Source organism: Suricata suricatta, chromosome 13 (assembly GCF_006229205.1).
Source record: "Suricata suricatta isolate VVHF042 chromosome 13, meerkat_22Aug2017_6uvM2_HiC, whole genome shotgun sequence".
Taxonomy (NCBI): Eukaryota; Metazoa; Chordata; class Mammalia; order Carnivora; family Herpestidae; genus Suricata; species Suricata suricatta.
Window position 1 is genome coordinate 53,463,690 of NC_043712.1, and position 24,783 is coordinate 53,488,472.

Consider the following 24,783-nt stretch of genomic DNA (forward strand, 5'->3'; position numbering starts at 1 on the left):
TACCCAAAAAAACTAAAGTATGCAAAAATGTGGTCCATGGCATATCCCTTTTAATTCATCAGTCTTGTCATTGAAAAATCCATATGTATCTTGGAGAATGACTGTGGCATACTGAACACTTAATCAAGTAGGAACTCCAGTTGTAGCTCCTCTGTCAGATGAGGTATCTTTGCAAGCACAGAATGACACAGACTTCAGACATGGTCTGCAGCCACTGAGCAGTTTAATGCTTTGACTTTGAACCACATCAGGAAGGAGAATTAGCAGGAGTTTGCCTGCACATGGAACAGACAAAAGTATGCCTATGCAGGCTTGCCCCACGGCTGTGTTAATCTCCCCCCACCTTCTATCTTAATTAGTCCAAAGGGACATGGACTCTCTGGACATTCTGCAGAACATCACGCTGGCCCACTGTATCAAAGGCGTAATATTAAATAAATCAGATGATCAGTAAGGAGCAAGTGTGTTTGACATTTTGGTAAGCCACATTTGCTCCGGGGTAAAGACTCTGGAGCCAGCCATATCAGAAAAGGTTTAGAACATCAATGGAGCATGCAGGAGCATTCTCCCCTGGTAATAAAAGAGGCATTGTTGCCGCTTGCGTCTCTCACCACTTAGAAGGAGGGAGTGTCTGGTCAGTCTCTTTGCATTTGGGAAGCAGGGTATTCCACATGGGGATAACTGCTCCAAAACATTTAACAAATGACATGGAAGGCTGACAGTTTTGAGTAGGACTCTAGCAAGAAGTTCTGTCTCAGGTCCAAGGCAATGCAGGAAACCCTGTTGCTTGAGCCATAAGACCTGGCATATTCTATGGTACTATATACAGCATGTGGCATAACAATAGGGACATTGTGGTGGAAGCAGATGCTTTATTAAATTTATTGGAAACCTCTGTAGGAGAACCACAGTGTAGGACCATATGTTTCTGGAGGAAAGCTATACCAACAGCATCAGGGAATTATAGACCATTTGAAAAATAGCTCCTGACATGCTCCTGCCCTGGTGACAAGATGATAGGACATGTAGTGATCTTGTGAGCAGAACCTTTCATCATGGTTTGGGTTTTGTCACATGTGCCAAGTTATAAGGCGAGACAAACCAAATAGCAGTCTCCTGTAAGATGGAGGTGGTGTAACTGGAAATGGACCTGGGACATTAGGCAACCCAGTGCTAGTACATTTGAGTCACGTACAGCACAGACTTAGCATTATAGGCTCCATTCACCAAAGCTGGTGCAGCTACTACTACTGCTAAATATCCAAGCTGCTAGTGACAGAGACCAACACTGAGTCCCCAATGTGGCAACATCTCTGAGAAGGTCAACCAGCCAGTGCATATTAATTGGGTTCCACTGGACTCTTCCTGTCTTAAAGGAAGCAGCAATTTAACCTTGACTGGAATCAACACAGTGTGAGTATGGATATGATTGTCCTGCTCCCAGAACTTTAGTCAATACCATATTTCAGGGACATTCAAACCACTAACTCAGGATCGTGTACATTGTACCAAGGGGCCCTCCCCCCTTACAGGAAGGACAGACCATTGTGACCATGAATTTGCTGATCATGACACTTACTGCACTGCCTAAAAGCTACTGGCCTGATGGATGAGAGGAACTGCATTTTCAAAGACCAGCTGAAATTCAGCAAGGAAAATGATGGATCTTCTACAAAAAAACACTTCAAATCAATGGCCCTTATATGCTATTACATACCTATAGACAGAACATCTGAGCTCAGGAAAGAAAAGTAGTATTAGGTTTGGCCTTGATGATTCTCACAGATCCACATAGAGATTTTAAGCTTTCTGTCTCTGTAAACTCTGGGTGCTGTAGGTTTAGAAGTTCTGAATTTCAGAGAAGGAATGTTTCCACCACAGGACACAAGAAAAGTATCTTTAAACTTTGTTAGAACTGCCACATGGTTACTTTGTACTCCCTGGGTTTGGGCTCTTCCCTAGAGATGGAGTGTGTCCTACAGTGAGATAGCTCTCTCCCACTGAGGGCAATGCTGAGGGAGGACCCAGCTCTGGGGCCCCCGCCATCGTTACCAGCCGCTGAGGGAGTGAGAGGCTCCATCCTGAAGTAGTCCATTCCTTGCACCTCTTGGATATATATTTCTTGTAGAGAAACTTCACCCCATCCGGGGACAACCATGTCAGGATTGTGGTTCGTAGCTTTCTTTTCCTGAGAAAAATTAGAGAAAATTAGTGAAACAAACTGTAGCTCCTGCCAATGCAGCTGGTCTTAAGCTATAACTGATACGCATCATTTCTTTCCTTGTTGCAACCACCCTACAGTTCAACCACTCTGCCGGGTCCAGTGTACCGCATCTCCTCACAGGTGTTGTGTCGGAAAGCAAGTCCCAGTGTCCATAAACATCTTCATCATGGTGTCTGCTTCCTAAAGAAGCTGCTCTTTGATGTCCCCACCTTTCCTTTCCTCAGGACATCAGAGAAGGCTTGGTAAATACAGTGCTTAGGAACAAACTTATAAAAAATTCTACTGACCTGAAAAAATGTAATAGGAAGACAGATGTCTTTGTCTAAAAGTTACCAGGAAAATTGGCAAAGAGAATTATGCCTATGAATTTTAATGATTAGGAGAACGCATATGCAAAAAAAAAAAAAACATAACAAAAAACAGTTGTTGAATTTGTTAGTTTACTATGGTGACCATAAGAGCACCACCAACTGAATGACTTAGACAACAGAAATTTATTGTCTCACCTTCAGGACAGTCCAAGATCAAGGTGCTGGCAGGGTTGGTTCATTTTGAAGGCTGAGAGAGAATTTGCTTCAGGGCTTTGCCCTCAGCTTCTGGTAATTTGCTGGCAGTCTTTCACATTCCCTGGCTTTTGGTACATCACCTTGATCTCTGCCTTCATGCTCACATGAAATTCTCCCTGTGTGAGTGTCTCTATGCTTGAATTCCCTCTTTTTGTTGGGACACCAATCATACTGGTACTGGCTATGCCTAACTACCTCCTTTTTGTAAGGACACCATTCATACTGGCTTAGGGGCTCACTCTACTCCAGTATGAGCTCAACTTAATTTAATTACATCTAAAAAAAAAAACCACTTTCCAAGTAAAGTCACATTCTAGGGGTTAAGACTTCAACATATGACTCTTGGGTGGACACAACTCAATCCATAATATTGAACTTTTGGGGGAGGGTTGTATTTCTTAAGACGTTAAGTGGTAGTGTGCCACTTAAGCACAAGTGTAAGTATTAAGTATAAAAATAGTAAGCTAGCTGTATTTTTTAAAATGGGAACCTTAAATCACTGTCCTCAAGAAAAATGTCTTTCTTTTCACATGCTGGTTTGGGGATCACCCCCAGATGCTGCATTTCCAATGGATTAGCAAAAAGCACTCGATTCTATTTGTATCCTGACATATACCTGTCTCTTCAATCCATCTGAAAACATTATGACACCAAAAGGAAAAACAAGAATAATGTGTTCTCTCTGCGTGAGTCCATAGTAACTGGTTACAGCTAATCTCCTAAAGAAAGAGAATTCAATCTAGCAATTAGAATTTATGGGCATAAGTTCTGGAAGATGAAAACCTTCATCATCCTGTTTGGTTCACTGACTCTGAAAGACCCACATGCCATGTCACATTGCCAAAGTGCACATCTGCATTTTGGTTGGTACATGCCTTTGGTGTTGGCATTGGCCCTATGACCACAGATCTTTCTATCACAGCTATTTTAGTGGCTTGGCACTTTTTTATTCCCTTAGGTCTACTGGTGGAGCAAGAGGACACCCACGGTGGAAGCCAAAAGAGTCATCTTAATGAATGGCATATTATAGACCTTGTGATTGTGATTTGCATTGTTTCAAAGCATGGCTGGCTAAATTCCTGTGACTGAAGGATGGAGTTAAATCAGGCATAAAAGTGATGTGGAATCTTTTTTTTTTTTTTTTCCCGGAAAGCTGCTCACAAGAGTGCTCTTGTCCCAACTGAGACTCCCTTTTGTATGAGCTGTTAAAGGACAGGGAAATCTTCTGTGTGAATGTGCAGCACATACACTGTGTCCTAGGCCTCTAGAACTGCAATCGGAGCCTTTGGAGGTAAAGGACCAGTCTGGTGCTGCTCCCGGTACCATCTCACATGGTAGGTCTGCATGCGGGACCCTGAATAAAATACCCAGGACAGTGACTCCGGTGGGGAACTCCCCTCTGGCACCCATCTCATTAAACACAGGATCCAGGAACCTGGTGGAACACAGCCACAACTGCAGAAAACATATTTCAATCCCAAAGTGTCAGAGTGAAGGGGAAGGGGGGGTGGGGCGGGGAAGCGAACCAAATGCTGAAGCAAATCAAAACATCTTTTTAAAAATGTCGCCTGCTTGCTGCCAAATGTGGGCTCAGGGGGAGTGCCACCGGGAGCACGTTCCACATGGCGGGGCCTTCCGTGGAGAAGCCTGGCTGGCAGGCCAGGAGGATTCAGTAATTAGCACTGTCAAAGACTTGCGAGGCCCCCTTTCAGCAGCTCGATCTGGAAGTGTCTGCCCATGTACAGTCCCCCTCCAGCGGCACAGCTGCGGCGTGGGGTTTGTCAGCGGCTGGCGCATGTGTGGGCCCAAACCCTTTGTCATGCGGTATCAGCCAGCCTGAGGGTGCCTTTGGGGGACTTAACCCTGTGGAGAGTAGGGGGAACAGTATCTGATTTTTTTAAAAAATCGTTTAAGTGAAGGGCGCTAAGAATGCACAGTAACCCGTTCCTAGAAGTTCCAGTATCCAGATGGCTAGATAACAACGTGTGACACCCAGGCATGGTCACCTCAGCCGCCATTTGGAATTGGCTACCATGGGCTAGGAAGGGGGCTGTGGAGACTCTGGGGAAAAAGGGTGAAATTACAAGCTGTACTGTAAAGACTCTAAAATAGGGTATGGTGAGGAATAGAATGGCACTGGTCTCTTGAGAAGAAGAGAGAAGAAGAGAAAATTAGTGAATAGGTACCTGGGCTGTAGTGGAAAAAACACAAATTGGGCATGAGTTTGTGGGTTCAATTCCCAAGACTGCCACTCTCTGGTGCTGTGGCAACTGGCAAGTTACTAAACCTTTCTGTAAAATGAAGGTTTGATATCTCATATGACATGTTTTTATTATGAATATATGTAGACATATTATTGAGTAAACAAATTATAGATACCTATACATACATACACATATATGTATATTTATCTGCATATCTGCCATTTACTGATCAACAAACTTTTTAAAGTATATTTATTTATTTTGAGAGAGAAAGAGAGAGTCCAAGGGAGGGGACAGAGAGAGAGAGTGAGAATCCCACATAGGCTCTGCACTGTCAGCATGGAGCCTGATGTGGGGCTTGAACCCGTAAACTGTGAGATCATGAGCTGAACCTAAATTAAGAGTCAGACACTTAACCGACTGAGCCAACCAGGCACCCCAATGATCATCAAACTTTTATGGAAAAATCTTAAAAATGGTGTTAAACATGACAAGTCAAAGCTGTTCCCTTGGAGCTTATATTCTAGTAAGCGAAGAAAAGAAACAGCCAAATAAATAAGACATTTTCAGGTTGTGGGAAGATTTATGATTAAAAAGGGTGCTTTAGGTAGAATGATTCTAAGATATTTACATACTTTTTCTCATTCAACTTTTCTTGCACTCCTGAGAAGGATACCACTGTTTCCATTTACTGACAGAGAAACCTACGTCCTATATGTTAGCTGTGATAAAGCGGGCTTGAGAGTGAGTATTTAATCAGAATTGGTGGAACCACGCTGGAAACTTCTTCAGTTAGGGGATGTCTGAAATCAAGGGATGTTTCCAGCCCATATTGTATATATGCTTCACTTTTTAGGTAAGATATTATTTGCTAGAGCCTGCACATACCACAGTTTATGAATGGAGCCATGCAGTAGTCAACTACACTCACAATTTGGGCACTTAGGTTATCGCTGAACAGATCTATGAGAGCCAGGGCCATAGCTGAGCCCTGTCACCTCTGCAGACATTTTTAGCATCTTAGCCGGGCCATCTATTTTACAAGAAAGCAAAACTCATCTAAAAAGGTCAAGACTGTTGAGGAGAACTACTTCAGACAAACATCTTTGAATTGGGAAAGAAGATGGCCTATTCAGATTTGTTATTTTCATGTTTCTTTTTAATGCCTTGATTACCTGTCATGTGTACATGGTTTAAGTAAAGGGGAGAAATTACACTTGTACCGTGGGAAAAAATACTGCAGAGTGGGAAGAAGAAAATTAAATCATAAATCTTGGTCAAAACATATCTGAGTTGAGCTAGATTTGAAGCATCTCAGTGTCTCCTTACATGTGTCCAGCTTTAAAATTAAGTGAAACATATGTGTTCTTTGGGCCCAGAGGAAGGACACAGCTAAAATGGGGCTAAAATGGCACTAAAGAAAAACCTAGAATCCTTTAGGTGAAGCCAGGATGCATACCCACTCTCCAGTTGTTCTTTCAAGTTTACCACGCTTTTTGCATGAAGAATTATGTAATTCGTCAAGCAGCGTGTCAGGTCAACAATGGATGCTTGATGTCTGAGCCTCGTCAAGGAGATGAGTGAAGGAAAGGATGATGGGACAGGTTTCATCCGTCCCTGCTTCTCTCTCTCCCTCATGCTTTCCTCCTCTCTTCTTACTTTCCAGTGAATCGCCTCTGCTCCTGGCATCTTGATTTTTATTTCTTCTCCCCTGCATGATTTTTGTTACTTTAACGGACTGTACTTTTCCTAAGTCATTTCCTCCAGCTGGAACTCCTTTCTCATCAAGCTCTCACCCATCCCATGGTCCTTAATTTCTGCCAAGGCCTTCCCAAAGCTACACCTCTTAGAGGCCCACCACCCACCCCCTTAGGAAATAGTCTTCTTGAAGATTTAATCACTGGGTCCTCAGCATTATATTTTCACCACATGTTGTTTTACTTAACCTTCAAAAGACCCCTTGATATATGTATGGTTCCCATTTTGCACTGGAGGAAAGAGAAGCCCAGAGCATCTAATGACCTCACCAAGGTTACCCAGCAGGCAAGTGGTGGAGGGATAGAGAGACCTGTGTCCACTGACCCGCGCTCGCTAGCTGGCAGCACGGTCTTGGGCCATCACCATCTCTGCTCACCTTCTTTCTTTAGTGGTAAGTAGTCAAAGGGGACAGCTTGTCAGAGGAGGACAGAAATGATAAAAGCTCCCTCTGAATCAGCCCTCACTGAACCAAGATGTTGAGGTCCAGGGAGTGGTAACTAAAGTTTGGGAAAATAGCATTTTGGTAAAACTTTAATGGTGAGTTTTGTCACTTTTCATACTACTCTTCCTCTGAGATCTGCTGTCAAGCAGCTAATTAATCCTCTTGGGGCAATTACCTAGCCACCAGAAATGGTCTGCTGCAGGCCCCATGCCTCTGGGCAGTCTGCGCTAAATAAGCAGCAGCAGAACCTTGAAGTGGCAGGTCTGTAACCGCTCTCTCCTGAGGTCAGCACTTGCACGTTCTGGGCCCAGCGGCACAGCATCACACACAGGTAGGTGTTCCGTAAGTGCTTTTTAATGATGGTGGTGGTGACGATGTACTAAGGTCTGTTTATACTTGCAGAGAAGGTCGTGTATTTTAACAAGAAGGACTTTTGATTGGCATTTCAAAGAGGCTAGTGTTGTTGGAAAATGTCAGCACCCTGCATAGGAGGGCACTTCACAAGTGCTAAGGGATTGGATCTGCTCAGGGGATTAGGATAATTGTTTTGGAGTGAATGGGCAGGCTCAGTGGAGGTGACCTGGAGTCATTTTAATGGGCCTAGTGGAGCTCCTGGTGACAACTCATGCTAGTGGATTAAGATGCTCTGATGGAAATTCCCAATCATTACTTAGCACTGGTTCCATTGGGATACTGGCTGCCCTATTGTATTGCTATGCCTGGTAGGCTGACTTAATTTCTGGGCTCAAACAAAGAAATACTGATCAAAGAAACTGCCACTCCACCATGTGGCACAGGGTTCCTCTGCCTCCAGAGATGAAAGGTGCCTATTTTCATGGCACTTCTCATTTTGGGAAGCCTTTTAATTCATGCCAGTTCAAGATCAATCAGGGATGAAGTCAAACACTGTCAGAATAGAAAGTCCTGTGGGTAAAAGTAAAGAAGGGAACTTCTTCCTCTTAAGTAAACACCAGGTTGCTTGCTGAAAGTTAATATCACATCAAGTTTGCAAGCTTTAGGAATAAAAGACAAAGTCTGGAATGAATGCGTATATAGATCTGAAGATTACAAAGAATAGAATGTATGTTACAGACTAGTAGTTCTGGTCTGCCTGCAACCTTTTCTCGCATGATACAAATAATGCTGGGTGGAAACCTTCAACTTCAAGTATTGGTGGGCCCAGCCCGAAATGACTGGATCGGGCCTTTCTGTTGGCCAAAGGTTGAGATGCTACCATTGGCCAATGTGTTTGGATGCTTTTTCTTTGGCCAGCTTGAATTGCTCTGTGCATGAGACCATCCAACTGCCCCGCACATCACTCCCACCTCAGAGAAGTGAAAGTGGATGTTCTAGAAACAAAACCTGGCTTTTTCACAAATCTCTCACATTGTGAACACTTGAGACTATTTTCCAACTCATGGTTTTAGACTTTGAAGGGATTTCAGGTAGCCTGTCGACTTTCAGTGATGCTTTAACTAGTTACAGTCTAACTGAATCAAGTTCTTCAAGGAAGTGGCTGGAGCAGAAAAAGAAGGTGGTGCAAGGCAGGCAGAGTGGCATCCCAGCTCGGGCGCCATGAATGAACCAGTTTTGCTGCAACGTGAGACTCGCACCTGCAGCAAACAGACTTTAGGTTTCTCTAACTGCAAACTGAGGAATTGTATACACACATGGTTGTCAGCTTAGAAATTCTACACCTTCCCACATGGGTTGCATAAACAGAGTCTTAACACCCGCCTTGCATACCTGGCCTAGACTGCCTATAATCATTTCCTGTCCTTTGGTGAGTGGACAATAACTATTTCAGAGGTTGGAATCTTTTCTGTTTGAATTTGATGTTTAAGTGTGCTTTATTTATGGAGCATGACTGTTCCAAGATAGCTTGTCTTTAAATTTTAAAAATCTGCGATAAAATTTATTGTTTCTCTATGCAGCACTTTCTTTCTGCAGACACATTCATCTCTGAAACTCCTCACTCTGGATTCTCAAAAGTGCCAAGGAGAGTAATGGAGATTTTGATGAAATAGCCTACAACTTTGAAATACTCTTTCTCTAGAGCAATGTCAGAGTCACTGTGGGTGGTTGTTAAAAATTGAGATTCCTGGAATTCAACCGAGGTCTGCTAAATCAAAATCCCTAGTGCTGGTTCCGGAATGTTCTGTACACAGAAGCCTGATAAGCACTTTTGTAGACTTCTGCCAGATGCCACCGGCTTGTGCTCCACCTATTTCAGAGTCTTAGGTTTTTATCATACCTATACCAAAACTCACCTAATTTTTGGCTGCCTCCCTTTCATCTGATTTTAGAGAGATGGATTATTGTCTAAATGATTTACCTAAAACTTCCCTTTCTGATCCCCTCCTCCTCTTCCCCAACCTCCCCAACTTTTCTCTCTTGAAACTTTCCTGGCCTCAGTTACAAACATATGTGACATACTGAGGAAGATATAGGGGAAATGCCAGACAACAATAAAATGTCAAGGTGAGCCAACCTCATTTTTGGTATTCATGTAGAAAGTCTGAGAGGGAGAAGTTAATTTACAGGTGGGTTCTCCAGAGGAAGGATGGCGCTCTGCAAGGCTCCTGGGGAGAGCATAGGTGAGGTGGAAAGCTGAATGTTGGAGAAGGAAACAAAGATTTAATTTGTGAGGGAGGGCAACCGATAATGAATGAAAGATGTCTGAGTACAATAATTCTACACAAAACACAACCTGGTGTAACTATGTGGAAGAATGTTGTGTGAGGACGATAAGAGTTTTTTAAAGAAATTTCTTTGACTTCTAGCTGAGCCAAGGAAGGGATTATTCACATGCTTGTATCCAGAAATATGGCATCACGTAATGTTTTAACCAATATACCTGCATTCTGACTACCTCCAAATCCTAAAAGTAGACTTCTAGAAGTAACAGGAAACACACCTGGGTAACTGTCTCATTCTCATGAAGATCCTTAACATAGTACAGATCAAAATTAAATTCACTTTTCATAAGTCATTCAAACATGACTAAATGTGCCTGTAAGGCACCAAATGTTTTGCCCTGAACCTTAACTGGTGGCAAGCACTATATGATTTGAGACTGTCTTAAGACCTCTCCCTGTCTTCTATTATTCCCTTCCAGCCTACAGTGCTTCTATTAATTTTTATCAATAGAATTATTTCTTTGGATTGGGCATTATGGATAAAAGCCCAAAATCACAGAGTACAAAATGCCATTTTACAATAAGCTACTTAATGAAAGTAGATAGTTGTCAACCAGAAAATCCCATGACCATAAGAGAGTTAGAACTGGAGAGGGGAGGAGAGGTGTGGGGTATGAGTGGTTGTTGGGGGGGGAGCAGGCCTGGCCCGAGTGTCACCTGGTGAGGGCATGGGGACATCACAGAGCAATAAATGAAGCTGAAAGTAAGCACTGACAAAGGAAACACCAACAACCACATTTTTTCTTGCTTCATGATAACCCCCTGGACTGGACCTGCTTGGGGTTTAGTGGAATGAATAAAATAAGTGTGGAAGCTGAGGCAGGGAGATGCTGGGGACATTTTAGAGTAATACATGGACATAATCAGCAACATAATCAGCGTGTGTCAGCTGGCTGTCTAGCCTTTAGCCAACTATTATTTTCTCCACGTTAAACTAACACTGATGGATTATTTTAGAGAAAGGGTGGACCGATTTCTCTGATTTGTCTAAGTCTACAGGAAAAAAAATAATTGATCTCATTCTCCTAACTATGAATGGGAGAACAAAAACTTTTCCTCTGGCAGGATGAGTTCTAATGATTCATGTCCATGGCAATTGAATTTCCTGGAGAAGAGCATCCTGAAAGCTGAAGTTACAGTCCCAGCATTTAAAACTCTGATCATAAAACCTTTCTATACATGGAAAATGAGTTGAATGATGTTTTATTTTCTTTTACCTCTCACTGATTCTCTTTCTTGAGCTTCTGATTCATGACTATGCACCAAGAACACTGAGGATGTGAGAGTGAAATGATTCTAAAATATTTGGCTCTACCGACAGGGAGATTTGGCTCCTAAGGTCCTGCTAATTGGGTGATGCCTACCTTTTCCCTCACTGATCCATCCTCAAGGTTTTCACCATACATAGAAACATGTTGAAGGACTGATTCTGAGATTATATAACCAATGTTCACAAACTCATGAAAATGAGCCTCTATTTCAGAACTGGGATGGAGTTTGTCAGTGTAGTTGGGTGTAAGATTAGGGAGTAATGGGGCCTTTGGCAAACATGAGCGAGCACATCATGTCCATATGGAATACAATTTGTAGTAAAAAAAATGAAAAACAAAACACAAACCTGTGCAGTCTCACAAACAACACAGACAATGGCAACAACTAAATCCCAAATAGGAAATTATTTGCTGGGGGGCGGGAGGGGGGGGCCTGAGTGGTTCAGTTGGTTGGTCTTGGTTTTGGCTCAAGTCATGATCTAATGGTTCATTAGATCAAACCCTGCATCAGGCTATTTGCTGACAGTGTGGAACTTGCTTGGATTCTGTCTCTCTCTGTCTCTCTCTCTCTGCCTCTACCCCCGCCCTTATGCTCTCTCTCACTCTCTTGTACTCTCTCCCTCTCTCTTTCAGAAGAAACAAATTTACTTTAAAAAAAGAAACTTGTTAGGAAAAAAAAGAAAGAAATTACTTGTCAAATCCAACTTCTGGGTCTCCAATTTATGATTCCTGTTTTAAAATTATGTTTCATATTTATAAATGCCACTCTAAACTCAAACTGCAAGACAGTTTTAGATTGTAAGATATTTCAGGTCATCTACCTTTCTTGCTATATTCTATAATTAAACCAGTAATTGAAAGGCAATCAGGGACTATGCATTTTTTTTTACTTCAAACATGAAGCATGAGGGCACCAAGCATCTTGGTTTTGGCTCAGGTCATGATCTCATGGTTCATGGGTTCAAGCCCCTTGTCAGACTACACTGGCAGCACAAATCCTGCTTGGGATTCTCTACCTCCATCTCTCTCTGCCCCTTCCCTGAGCCCTCTCTTTCTCTCTCAAAATAAAGAAATACACATTAAACAAACATAAAATGGAGTACAGGTAAAACCCAAATATTAAAATTTATTTAAGTATATCTGCTGTTTGATTGATTTGATTTAAGGGCTCCACTCATGGTTGTTGAATTAAAAAAACAATCAAAGCCATCCTCTTGGGTGCCACCTTCTGTAGCATCTTGTGTATTTCAAATGAAGCTCTGGGTAGAAATGTTCGTGGCATTGGTAACTGATCTGCCAGACTAACAGTGTGACAAATATCTGTGTTTTAAATTAACAGAGAAAGAATAATAACTCTATTCCTGAAATCCCATATATAGGAACGTCTCGATGATTTTGTCATTTGTTGATGTCTCCCTGAAAAAAAAATGCATCTTAGAACTGAAGCAACTACTACAGAGAGGACAAATGTGCAGTTAATCTGAACCAGTTAAACCTTAATAGTGGAAATGAAACCTTTAAATTGTGTGAACCACTAGCAGCCTTGCAACTCTTTACATGTGCAAAGAATTGAATGAAGACATATGGTCACCATCAACTTGGTTATATAACTCCGAGATGACACACGTATTAATCTCACTGAAAGAGGAAGCTACTATATAGCTGGTTGCAATTAGCCAACCACCAATTTCTATAACCACTTCAGTCTAAACCAAAAGCCAAAGTGGCATTTCATGATTACACCATCCCACCCAGATTTGCATTTCTTGATGAATTCCCAAGGTTAGGATATGAACCATACTGTAAAACCAACCCTCAATTACACCTTTTTAGAGGGAAGATTAGTGGCAGGTGGTGCCTGCTATAAAAGCCTCATTAAAACACCTTCTGGTGGAGTTTCACAAAAGGAAGCCACCAGATGGAGACCCATCTCCACATGGTAGTCTTACCTCAAATGAGAGTTTCACCTGACACTTTGGGGACAGACCATTTTTTTCTCACCTAACAAGCCACTGAGGTTCAAAACACGATCTATTAGGATTAATCGCACTTGATCACTAATCCATTGTAATGCCATATGCTGAAAGCGCTGTTCACTGTTAAGCCTGGAGCCAGGTAGAGCCCCTCTGGTAATGTAAACCCTCCCATTTTCCTGCAGCTAATCTAATTTCACCTCCTCTGAAGACCTCAGATGCCAGGAGCGATGCTTAACTCTTCTGACACTGTCTCTGATGCATTTTTGAGTGGTAGCAAATCTGATCTCAAAGGTAACGATGTTGAAACCTGCTGCCTAATTGGAAAATGATTCTCCTGGTGTTGCTTAGTTAGTGGGGTGAACAGAGAGAAGGTATTTATTCCATTGTGCACAAATTTAAAGACCTGGTCCCAGCCTTCTTATCAGCACAGCTTGGCATTACTCATGTCCTCTTCCCTAAACGTGTTTGTCAAATCTGTGATTTACTGGATTGGAATGATTGGCCAGCTGGGCAGAGAAAGTGAAGTTTACATTTCATAGAGAAGTTTTGTCACCTTATGCAGTGCTTGAAATGGCAAGGTTTCCCCATCTCCCTGCAGTTGGACTTTGGGAGAGATCCAAACTATGGAGTGCCAAACACAGTAACTTATATTGTGTGTGTGTGTGTGTGTGTGTGTGTGTGTTGGTTCTTTTGTATGTTTCATGTTAAGCTACTTATGAAGCACCACCCACTAAGTTGCTTTCTAAAACAAAGATGGCCTTTCTTGCTCAAGACCCCATTTCTACAAGTTATACACATGAAGGTAATCACACACGTATGGCCACATGAGCCCCATACATTTCGCTCTAGTCCTGAGGCCCCAATATGAGAGTTTATGGAATAACTTCCAAACATGCTACAATATTATATGGTCACATGATCCCAGCTATAGACATACTGCGAGAGGGGATGCAGTAAATAATACATCTGCAGTGTATACTAGACAAGATCATCAAGATAATAATCACTTTCCTAAAGTAATACCATATGTGTTAACAAACAGGGCCTGGCCTCCTGATGCATCCTCTCAGCACAGGGTTTCACCCCTTCCTAATAAACTGTTTCCCAAAATGCAATAGTGTTTAGAGAGTTACCATAATTGTAAGACTTAATCAGTGTTTCAAAAACACGCCCTTATATTGCATAATCATGGAGGGGAGATTTGAAAAAAATGCAGATTCTTAGCGTTCAACACAGACTGACAGAGTCCCTGGAGATGAAATGTGAATATTTACTTTTTTTAAAACAAGTTTTGTTAAAAACTCTTTGTTTTTTTATAAGGTTTTCAGGTGATTCTGATGCATAGTAAAATTTAAGGTCCAAGTAAGAGAGCATGAGCTCCCATTGCTTGCTGTGAAACCGCACCAGGGCCCCAAGACCAATACTTCCTTCTTTCTTAATACTGAAGGCAGTGTGACACTGTGGTCCACCGGGTAATGTGATCACAGGGTGTTCTCTGATGGGGATAGGAAAATACCCCCAGTTGTTCTATGGATCAAATTTGTAACTAGGCAAGGTTGCTATGAGTGTCTGCTGTTATTCACATAGTGTGTCTCATGTGCCCCATACCATACATGTTTATGAACACATACAAAAAAATCTTAAGTTTCTAATGACACATATAAATCACTCTAGTTTGTTTTTATAGTTTAGATTATCACCAGACACCACAGGTTAAAAACAATAGTCTCAGCATTCTGCAGCTGGAAGACTTCATTTTATCATATCTAAGAATTAGCTAGATTTGGCCAGGCAAAATTATCCTAAGATATTTTTTACAAAAGATAGAAAGTTAAGAAAATAAGACAAGAATGCTCAGTAGCCAGTTCAGTTATACTGAAGTAGGGAGTCTATAATTATACACAAAGGATATGGTTTCTGTATTTTATGCCATTGCATTTACAGAAAAGCATGGGCGACATCTAGTTTCATTGGTCTCCCTTCTTCACAAGGAATAGTTTTACTTCTATAAATCAAGTCATCAAAGATGAAAGTATTTTCTTCTAAGTTTTGGCAGTCAAACTCCAGAGAGCCAGGTCTTGGTCCATCCTCTGAGAGTGGAAACCTGCCTTGTCTCTCTAGCCCCACTCCTATCCCAGCACATCTCTAGGAGAGAAGGATTCGCTAAATCAGAAAGGAAACCCAGGCAAGCAAAGGAGAGGTAAGCCAGGACTTGCTCTCCACTCTAATCCTGACCTAAACCCGCTAACTGAGAACAGTAGGGATGGTCTCTACTGGTGTGTGGGAGAGAGTCTGCTCTGGTGAAGAGTGCAGGGATCAGTGTGTTTGGAAAGATCAGAAAGCAGCTGTCTGCACAGGGCAGCAATCTGTCTGCACTGTGGTCACCATGCTCATTGGGACACTGTGGGACTTGCCTGCAGGGGATGGAGTGTCATCTCCAGATGTCTGTGTCTTCCGGCCTCCAGAATAGACTCTCTCTTTGTGAGTATCTGTGAGACAGAACCTAGAAGAGGGGTCTGAGGCTCTCCATTGATCAATGAAGACACCAGTCCTTAGACCCCACTGCACCCTGAAAGCTAGGGAGATCTAGAGATTTAGGTTAATCTTAAAAATATAAAACCATCTAAATTTGACCTTGTTTCTTTCCAGTGTGTGTGTTTTTGTGTCTTGCCTTGCCTTTTCTTTTTTTCCCTTCCCTTCCCTTCCCTTCCCTTCCCTTCCCTTCCCTTCCCTTCCCTTCCCTTTCCTTCCTTCCTTCCTTCCTTCCTTCCTTCCTTCCTTCCTTCCTTCCTTCCTTCCTTCCTTCTTTCCTTCCTTCCTTCCTTCCTTCCCTCCTTTCTTTCTTCCTTTCTTCCTTTCTTCCTTCCTTTCTTCCTTTCTTCCTTTCTTTCTTCTTTCTTTCCTTGTCTCTGACATACCCTTTGCTCTTCCTGGACATCTCTTCTTTTCTCCCTTGTTGGCCTGTCATTAGGAGAGAAAACGAACTCTGCCATGATGTCCTTTAAGGAATATTATTCTTAGTGACCCTCAAGAAGTAGTAGTGATGTGGAAGGGGTGCCCAGAACAAATTTGTGACATAACAAGTATGAATTGTTTTGAATCTCCTTTTCTTTTACTTTTCATTTGTATTGCTTTTTTGATAGTAATATCGATTGCTGCAAGATGCATATTGACCACAAACATTGGAGCACAGTTCAAACACAGATGCATTAGTGCGAAACGGAGTTTTCTGCCTGGATACAAGAAGAAATAAATTCTTACAAGGCAGCATTTATGTTTGTCTTCACTCTAGTATTTGTGTATATTGAGTCAACTCTCAAGTTGCCTTGCCACGTTTACCTCCAGCACTCTTCTCTTTTTCCTAGGTTACTTTTTTGTTTTATTTTGTTTCTATTCCTGCCTAGTTTCTCCCCGATTATATCTGGACAGTAGGGGGTAATCTTCTGTTCGGGATGGAAGGTTGCTGTTTGTGTCTGAATGTTGGTCAGAGCTATCCCCTGGAAGTATTCAGTCTTCCTCCTGATATTCTTCTTCTTTTTTTTCCCCATCCCCCAGTATTTTTCATCATGACATTAAAGTCAGGATTTCTGTGTTTTCTGAGAATCCAAAATATCTACTTTTTATTCACTTGTGGCTATTTTTTGTGCATATTCCTATAAATTAAGGACAAAGAAACACATGTATTTCTGATCCCTGAACTCTGCAGGTGCTAATATGTGAAAAAATTTGTGGTTCAAGAAAGGAGAGATATGGAAACACCTATCCCCTCTTTTTCCACACTCTTTAGTTAATTTGGTTATCAAAATAAAATATTTTTTTCTTTGTCTTCTGTAAAGCATTTACTCACAGGGCTGTGAACTTCCCTGGTTCCCTCAGATGTCCCCCAAAGAGGAAATGTGAGCCCCAATTAGAAGGCATAAGGAGTGGGAGGGGCAGAGTTAGGGGCCCGAATTCCCAGCAGCCACTCTCACTAAACAGACAACAGGATTCCCTCAACCAACCTAATTTCTTCTCATTTAACTAATACAAGGCTGGGAGTGACCTTTGCAGGCCAGTGGGCAGGAGCTGAAAAAATACTCCCCCAAATGAGCAAGGATGTATGTCTGTTTACTACACAGCATGCTGGCCTTGAGCTAATGACATTAATCCTCCTACTGCATTTCATTAGATGACAGACAGGGAGCCACACTTTGGAGGGAATCCACTGCTTCTCCCCATCAGCCAGCTGCGGAGAGGAGTCGCTCCAGGATCAGTGCTGCTCCCCTCATTTGCTTTTCTTCCTCTATTATCCCTGACATGTTCACTGAACTACAGACTGCATATGTTTAAAAATAATTAAACGCGCTCCAAACAAATAGGCAATGTTTCCACGATCCCTGCAATGAACGTTCTGCATGTTTTGACAGATTTTTCTGCTCGTTGGATTCATCAAGCAGCCTGGCTCTTTACTGTCACTCCTGACAACCCAGCAGATAAACCTCCAGGGCAGACTTGCTGGCCTGAGCTCCTTCCTAGGCTCTGACCTTGAGGCACAGAGAACATCCAGGCTGAGGGGCCTGAGACCATCAGGAAGATCCATGTCTAGGTTTTCAGGATGTCATGGCTCCTATATGGAACCATTAGATGAAAGACAAAAGAAGGGCAAAATAAACTTGGGGTTTTACTTGGAATGGCTCTACTGTGTTATACGGGGGAAGGATACTCAAAGATAATCACATGAGAAAGCAGAAAGGCTACCACAAGACAGTAAGGCCACCCTCGCCACAATTCCCTGTCAAATCTGGACTGCTCATACAATTGCTTCCAATACCCCATTTTTAATTTTTTTTAATTAAAATGCTTCTGTTACAAAATGAAGAAAGGGGGAGGAGGAAGACAAAATAGAGCTTATAGAGCTACATAAAATACAGCATGATGAAACAAATTAAAATGTATACAAAGAAATTTAATTAAAGAGAAAGAGTAAGAAGGTGAGAAAGAGACTTCACAAATTTAGGGCACATTTAGCTCTTGCATGCTAAATATAAAAGAAGGAGACAAAGGTCTTCCTCATACATCAGACATTTTGTGACATCATCAAGAGTGTCTTCAATGATATTTGTTCACAGATTGATAGATGAATGGAAGTCTCTTGATCTCTCAATATAAGCTGATGGACTCTTGCATAACTTCCAGAGCAATTCTGTGGAGTGATGTGTACATCTGTGTGTGGATATGTACATCTGAATTTTCACAGAGAAGAAAAATATTGGTTCTAAACACAGTTCTAAGGGTGTGGCTTAAACTAGAATAACTTTGTGAAAAAACATACCAATGGATACTCTCTACATCCTTTAGGTAATATGTTTAACAATGATTTGAATCAATATTGACAGCAGCTAATATGCAGTAACATTAACTTAGCCAGTGACTGCTCTGACAGTCAATGATGCCCAAGGTCATCCTAATGTCAGTGGATCTTAAACAACAAGATCCTGCAGGAAAGTACAATTTTCCCCTCGAGACAGAAGTTTTTAATGTACTGCAAAATGGGTCATCAGGTACTAAAGTTTATACCAGAAACTGGGACCTTATAGCCCATGGGCCTATTGCCTGTAGGGCTCAGATACAGCTGACTGCCTGTTTTATATGGCCTGTGTAAATTATGGTTTTGACATTTTTCTTATGACTGAAAAAAATGTAACCAAATATTTTGTGGCATGTGACTTTATTGATATTGAAATTTAGTATCCATAAGTAAGATTTTATTGGAACCTAACCATGGTCACTCATTTACATATTGTTTATGGCTACTTTTGTGACCACAAAGGCACAGTTGCAAGACACTACGTGATTCACAGTCTAAAATATTTATTATCCGGCCCTTTGCAGAAGAAGTTTGGCAACCTCTCGCCTATACCATTAGCAAATAGAGCATGTCTATGACACCATTAACATTTTTTCCAGTTGCCAAATTAAAACAGAGTAAAAAATGGTCATGTTTTCTGTAGGGCTGTTTGATAATACGTCATACAACAGAAAGCATGTTTGCCTTGTGACTCATACAGTCCACTTCTAAGGGATTTATCCAATAATGAAGAGTGGGAAACAACCATAGAAAAGTGGGAGCCTGAATGGTTCAGTCAATTGAGTGTCCTATTCTTGATTTTGGCTCAGGTCATGATCCCAGTGTCATGGATCAAGCCCTGTATCAGGTTCTGTGCTGAGCATGGAGCCTGCTTGGGATTCTCTGTCTCTCTCTCTCTCAAATTAAAAAAGAAAGTGGAAGATAACATAATCTTAGTCATAATGACTAAATGAATTATGGTATATGTTATTAGGCAGCTAAGCCCCTGTAGCCATTAAAAGGATGATTAGGTGTATTATAAGGACAAAAATCGATAGATGTCTTTTCAGCCTATCTGCACTATTGCCACCTTCTTAGGAAAAATTCTTTGTTTTGGGGGTAAATTATCAGGCTTGGGCTTTTTATTGGGCTTATGGGAAAAAACTATGGCATTGCATGAAGGCAAGAAAGGCTAAATCGATTTACATTTTATGGGCAAGGAGCTACTACTCTGGGAATAAGGAGTTGGGAAAGGAATGGAGCCGTGAAATGGGTAGAGGCAAAATGGGTAGGTACACATTTCCTAGTGTTTCTGCAATGATGCACAACAACCTGGGTGGCTTCTTAGAACAGCAGAATTGTGCTGTCTCAGAAACTGAAGACCAGAAGTCCAATGTCAAGGTGTCTATAAGGCTATGGTTCCTCTAAAGGTGAAAGGGAGGATCTGTTCCAAGTCTCTTGTGTTGGCCTGTGGATGACTGTCTCCATGTTTCCCCACATCATCTTTCCTCTGTGGCTCTGTGTCTGAATCTCTCTTCACATAAGGACACCAGTCATACAGGAGTAGAGCCCACACCAATGACTTCATTTTTCTTTTTCTTTTCTTTTTCTTTCTTTCTTTCTCTTTTTCTTTCTTTTTTTCTTTACTTTCTTTCTTTCTTTCTTTCTTTCTTTCTTTCTTTCTTTCTTTCTTTCTTTCTTTCTTTCTTTCTTTCTTTCTTTCTTTCTTTCTTTCTTTTTTGAGAGAGAGAGAATTCCAAGCAGGCTCCAGGCTCAGTGGGGAGCCCAGTATGGGGCTTGATCTCAGAACTCTGGGATCATAACTTGAATGAAATCAAGAGTTGGGTGACATACAACTGACAAAGCCACCCAGGTGCCCCCAATGATCTCATTTTCACTTGGTTCCCTCTATAAAGACACTGTTTCCAAATAAGGTCACTTTTCAAGGTACTGAGATCCGAAATGTAACATATTTTTTTCAGAGATGAGGGGTTCATGATTCAAGCCACAACAAGCAAAGGTAATGAAAAAGACAAAACAGCCTAGGGTTTTGGAACAGCTGAGATTTTCTAGGCATTACCAAGAGAACCTTAGTGAGAGATTGTGTTAGGTTCTTTTGCTTTGTGCCATTCAAAGAATTGCCTCTTTGTATTTATCTTGTGCCTTCCCCTTTTTACATTTCACATTTGCATTCCTTTCTTTCTTTCTTTTTTTTCTTTTGTTTGTTTGAAGGGAATGCCTGGTTTGGGATATAAAATTCAAAGGCCCCAAAAGTAACATAATGAAAAGGAAGTATCTGTCCCATAGAATTCCAAAGCTATCCATTTATCCTCCACAGACAACTACACGGTACTAGCTTTTTGCATATCCTTCAAGAGATATTCTGTGCACATAGAGATGTATATTGCATATCTTCTGCTTTTGGAATGCATTAGCAGCTACACGCACTGTGTTACTTGTTTTTTTTCACTTAAAGATACATGTCTGGAATTATTCCACAATTTCATTTTGAGTTGCCTTATTCATTTCAATAATTTCTTTGTATGGATGTTTTTGACTGCATTTAACCAGGTCTTTTTTGATTAACATGTAGGCCATTTCCATTTTTTTCTATTATAATGACTCAAAGGTTATTTTCTGTATATGTAATTAATTACTCATAAATCCCATATAAGTACTATATAATTCCTGTATCAAAAAACATATGGATTTTAAATTTTTATAAATATTGCAGATGCTTTCCACAAACTGTGCACTAAGTTGAATTGCAACATATAATGGTGCCTGATCTTCACACCTCCTTCAGCACAGTATGTTATCAAACATTTTAATTTTCATCAGTCTGAAAGGTGAAAAATATTTTATCATACTTTAAATAAAATGTGAATAGGTTTTTTAATTTTTCATAAGTTTAAGAACAATTTGTACATTCTCATCTGTGTCTGTTTATGCCTCTTGTTTTTCTATTGGTTGTTGATCTTTTTCTTATTTATTTGCAGTAGTTTTTATATTTTAAGAACATTAGTTTTTATTGTGATAGAATTTGAAAATATTTATCCCTGATTATCATTTGATTTTTGGCTCTGTTTTTGTAGTGTATTTTTTCCATAAAGAAATATTTTAATCTCATATAGTCAGACATTATTCTTTCATGACTTATGAATGGTGTATTTTTTTAGAGAGAGGGCGTGTGCAGAGAGAGAGAAAGAATATTGATTTAGAAAATTTTTTTTATGCTTATTGATGTGTTTATTTGAGAGAAGATGTTTATTAATGAACACACATATACACATACTCACACTCCTAACCTTGATTAGAAAATTTTTAATGTTTATTTATTGTTATTGTTGAGAGAAAGAGACAGAATATGAGTGGGGGAGGGCACAGAGAGAGGGAGATACAGAACCAAAAGCAGGCTCTAAGCTCTGAGCTGTCCACACAGAGCCTGATGCAGGGCTTGAACTCAAGAATTGTGAGATCATGACCTGAGCCAAAGTTGGACACTTAACCAAATGAGCCACCCAGGCGCCCCAGGAGAGAGAAAGAATCTTAAGCAGGCTCAGTGCTCAGTGCAGAGCCCAACACAGCACTCAGTCTCATGATGCTCAGATCATGACCTGAACTGAAGTCAAGAGTCAGATGCTCAACTGACTGAGCCACCTCCCTACTCTGATATTAGTAATTAAATATATTTAACATTTCTTCTAGTACTTTGTGTTTTCATGTACACATATAGTATTACTCTATAATATGAATAGATATTTTGGGTGTAAAGTTAAATTGCTTGTTAATGCTTTTAAAACCATACTGAGCTGGACATTAAGACTGACTGAGGCTGGGCTGCTTACCTGTGTATTTTTTCACATGGGAATATGTTCATAATGAGATGTGTAGCAGGTATGAATATATCAGTCTATGTATTAAGGTGGGCAAAATATATAATTTTATTTTTTGATAAACTAATTCCTAGTTTGAACCTTATGCCACAGTCCAACTTGGATAAAGTTAGTCATTTTGTGGTAAATACAGTCAGTTCAGTACCTTTTTTTCCTTTTCCTTTCCCTCTAATCAGTTTAGGCTGCCCAGGTTCCATGTGGCTTCATGACATGTCTTGGTAGTTGTGTGGTGCTATTGGGCTTGCTCCCAATCCACAGTTATGTGGTGTGTGGCACAATTCTAGATGGTTCTTGAGCATGGTGAGGCCAGTGTGATGACATCGTGTAGGACTATGCCATTCCTTTCTGGTCACAAGGCTAGAAGTCTCAAACAACTCTCTACCACGATACCTCCTCATCACAATTATAATTCCCTACCAGGTTCATGACTCTTGGTGTCACATCTACCCACTACCAGACACCTACAAAAACATTTGTCTCTTTCATACACAATGGTAGTATCCAAAGACTCACCAGGCCAGCTGTAGATATAAGTGCACTTTTCAGTCATTTCAGCATGACTATTGTCTCCTTATAGCTTGGGAACCTAGGTTTACTATATGTCATCCTCTAAAACAGTCATTAGAATTCTATTCCTCAGATCTACCAACTATTTTGGTTTGCATTGCTCATCCTTTGGAAATAATTCTGTGGGTGATACATGGTCCAAAAGTCCAATATTTTTATCTATACTAGAGGGTGGAGTGAAAAAGTAAGCACAATTAGCAAATATTTTCCCAATATTTTCAATGTTAATCCTAAACAATAGCTTTCTGAGACTTAAAAGTCAAAACTTTGAGGTCTCTTTTCTGTGGTCTCATTGTTATAAATTTTTCTTTTTAAAGTTCAGATGTATATTTATTTTTTCTGTATAACTCCCTCTCTTAGGATGGATTGTGACAAAAGATAAATGTTCAATAAACACTGGCTGACTGAATGACTAAATGGGTAAATTAAGTAGAGCTAAGTATAAATTAATCTTATAACTGAAATTAATGAAATAACAATTACTTGAACTCCAGCTGCAAATATAAACATCAAGAATTCCTTTGTATGGTGATTTCCACTGCCTGTAAAACATATCTAATGCCTTAGCCGGGCATCCAAAGTCTCTCATACCATGGATCTAATTATTATTATTATTTTTTTACTTTTCTAGCATTTTATTTTTTAAATAGTTTATTGTCAAATTGGTTTCCGTATAACACCCAGTGCTCTTCCCCACAAGTGCCCTCCTCCATTACCACCACCTCCCTTCCACCTCTCCCTCCCCTTTCAATCCTCAGTTATTATTCAGTATTCAATAGTCTCTCAGGATTTGCATCCCTCTCCCTCCCCAACTCTCTTTCCCTCTTCCCCTACCCCTGGTCCTCCATTAGGTTTCTCCTGTTCTCCTGTTAGACCTATGAGTGCAAACATATGGTATCTGTCCTACTCTGCCTGACTTATTTTGCTTAGCATGACAGAAGAAGTGAAACTATATATATATACAAGCAATTTATGCAAAGCCCATAGCTAATATCATCCTCAATGCAGAAAAACTGAGAGCTTTCCCCCTGAGATCAGGAACACAACAGGGGTGTCCACTCTCACCACTGTTGTTTAACACAGTGCTGGAAGTCCTAGCATCAGCAATCAGACAACAAAAGGAAACAAAAGGCATCAGAATCGACAAAGAAATCAAACTTTCACTTTTCGCAGATGACATGATAATCTACATGGAAAACCTGATCCACTACACCAGAAGCCTTCTGGAACTGATCAATGAATTCAGTAAAGTCGCAGGGTACAAAATCAATGTACAGAAATCGGTTGCATTCCTATACACCAATAATGAAGCAGTGGAAAGAGAAATCAAGCAACTGATCCCATTCACAATTGCACAAAACACCATAAAATACCTAGGAGTAAACCTAACCAAGGAAGTAAAAGACATATATGATGAAAACTATAGAAAACTTATGAAAGAAATTGAATAAGACACCAAGAAATGGAAAAACATTCCATGCTCACGGATCGGAAGAATAAACATTGTGAAAATGTCATTACTACCCAAAGCAATCTATACATTCAATGCAATCCCCAAAAAATTGCACCAGCATTTTTCTCAAAGCTAGAACAAGCTATCCTCAAATTCATATGGAACCACAAATGGCCAAAGTAATATTGAAGAAGAAAACCAGAATGGGAGGCATCACAATCCCAGACTTTAGCCTCTACTACAAAGCTGTCATCATCAAGACAGTATGGTATTGGCACAAAAACAGGCACACAGACAAATGGAGTAGAATAGAGAACCCAGAACTGGACCCACAAATGTATTGCCAATTAATTCTTGACAAAGCAGGAAAGAGTATCCAATGGAAAAAAGACTGCCTCTTT

The 24,783-nt window shown here is 40.7% G+C and overlaps 1 long non-coding RNA gene across 3 annotated transcripts in view; it reads right to left on the reverse strand.

Moving 5' to 3' along the window:
* Window positions 1–235: 235 nt before the first annotated feature.
* Window positions 236–24,783, reverse strand: part of LOC115277071 — a 58,259-nt gene continuing 33,711 nt past the window's right edge. For 2 of the 3 annotated variants that reach the window (XR_003902208.1, XR_003902206.1), the window contains exon 4: window positions 236–2,188. This is a non-coding gene — a long non-coding RNA (uncharacterized LOC115277071). Of the gene's footprint in view, window positions 2,189–12,323; window positions 12,581–24,783 lie in introns of those variants that run through there. The other variant, XR_003902207.1, reaches the window with a different exon arrangement.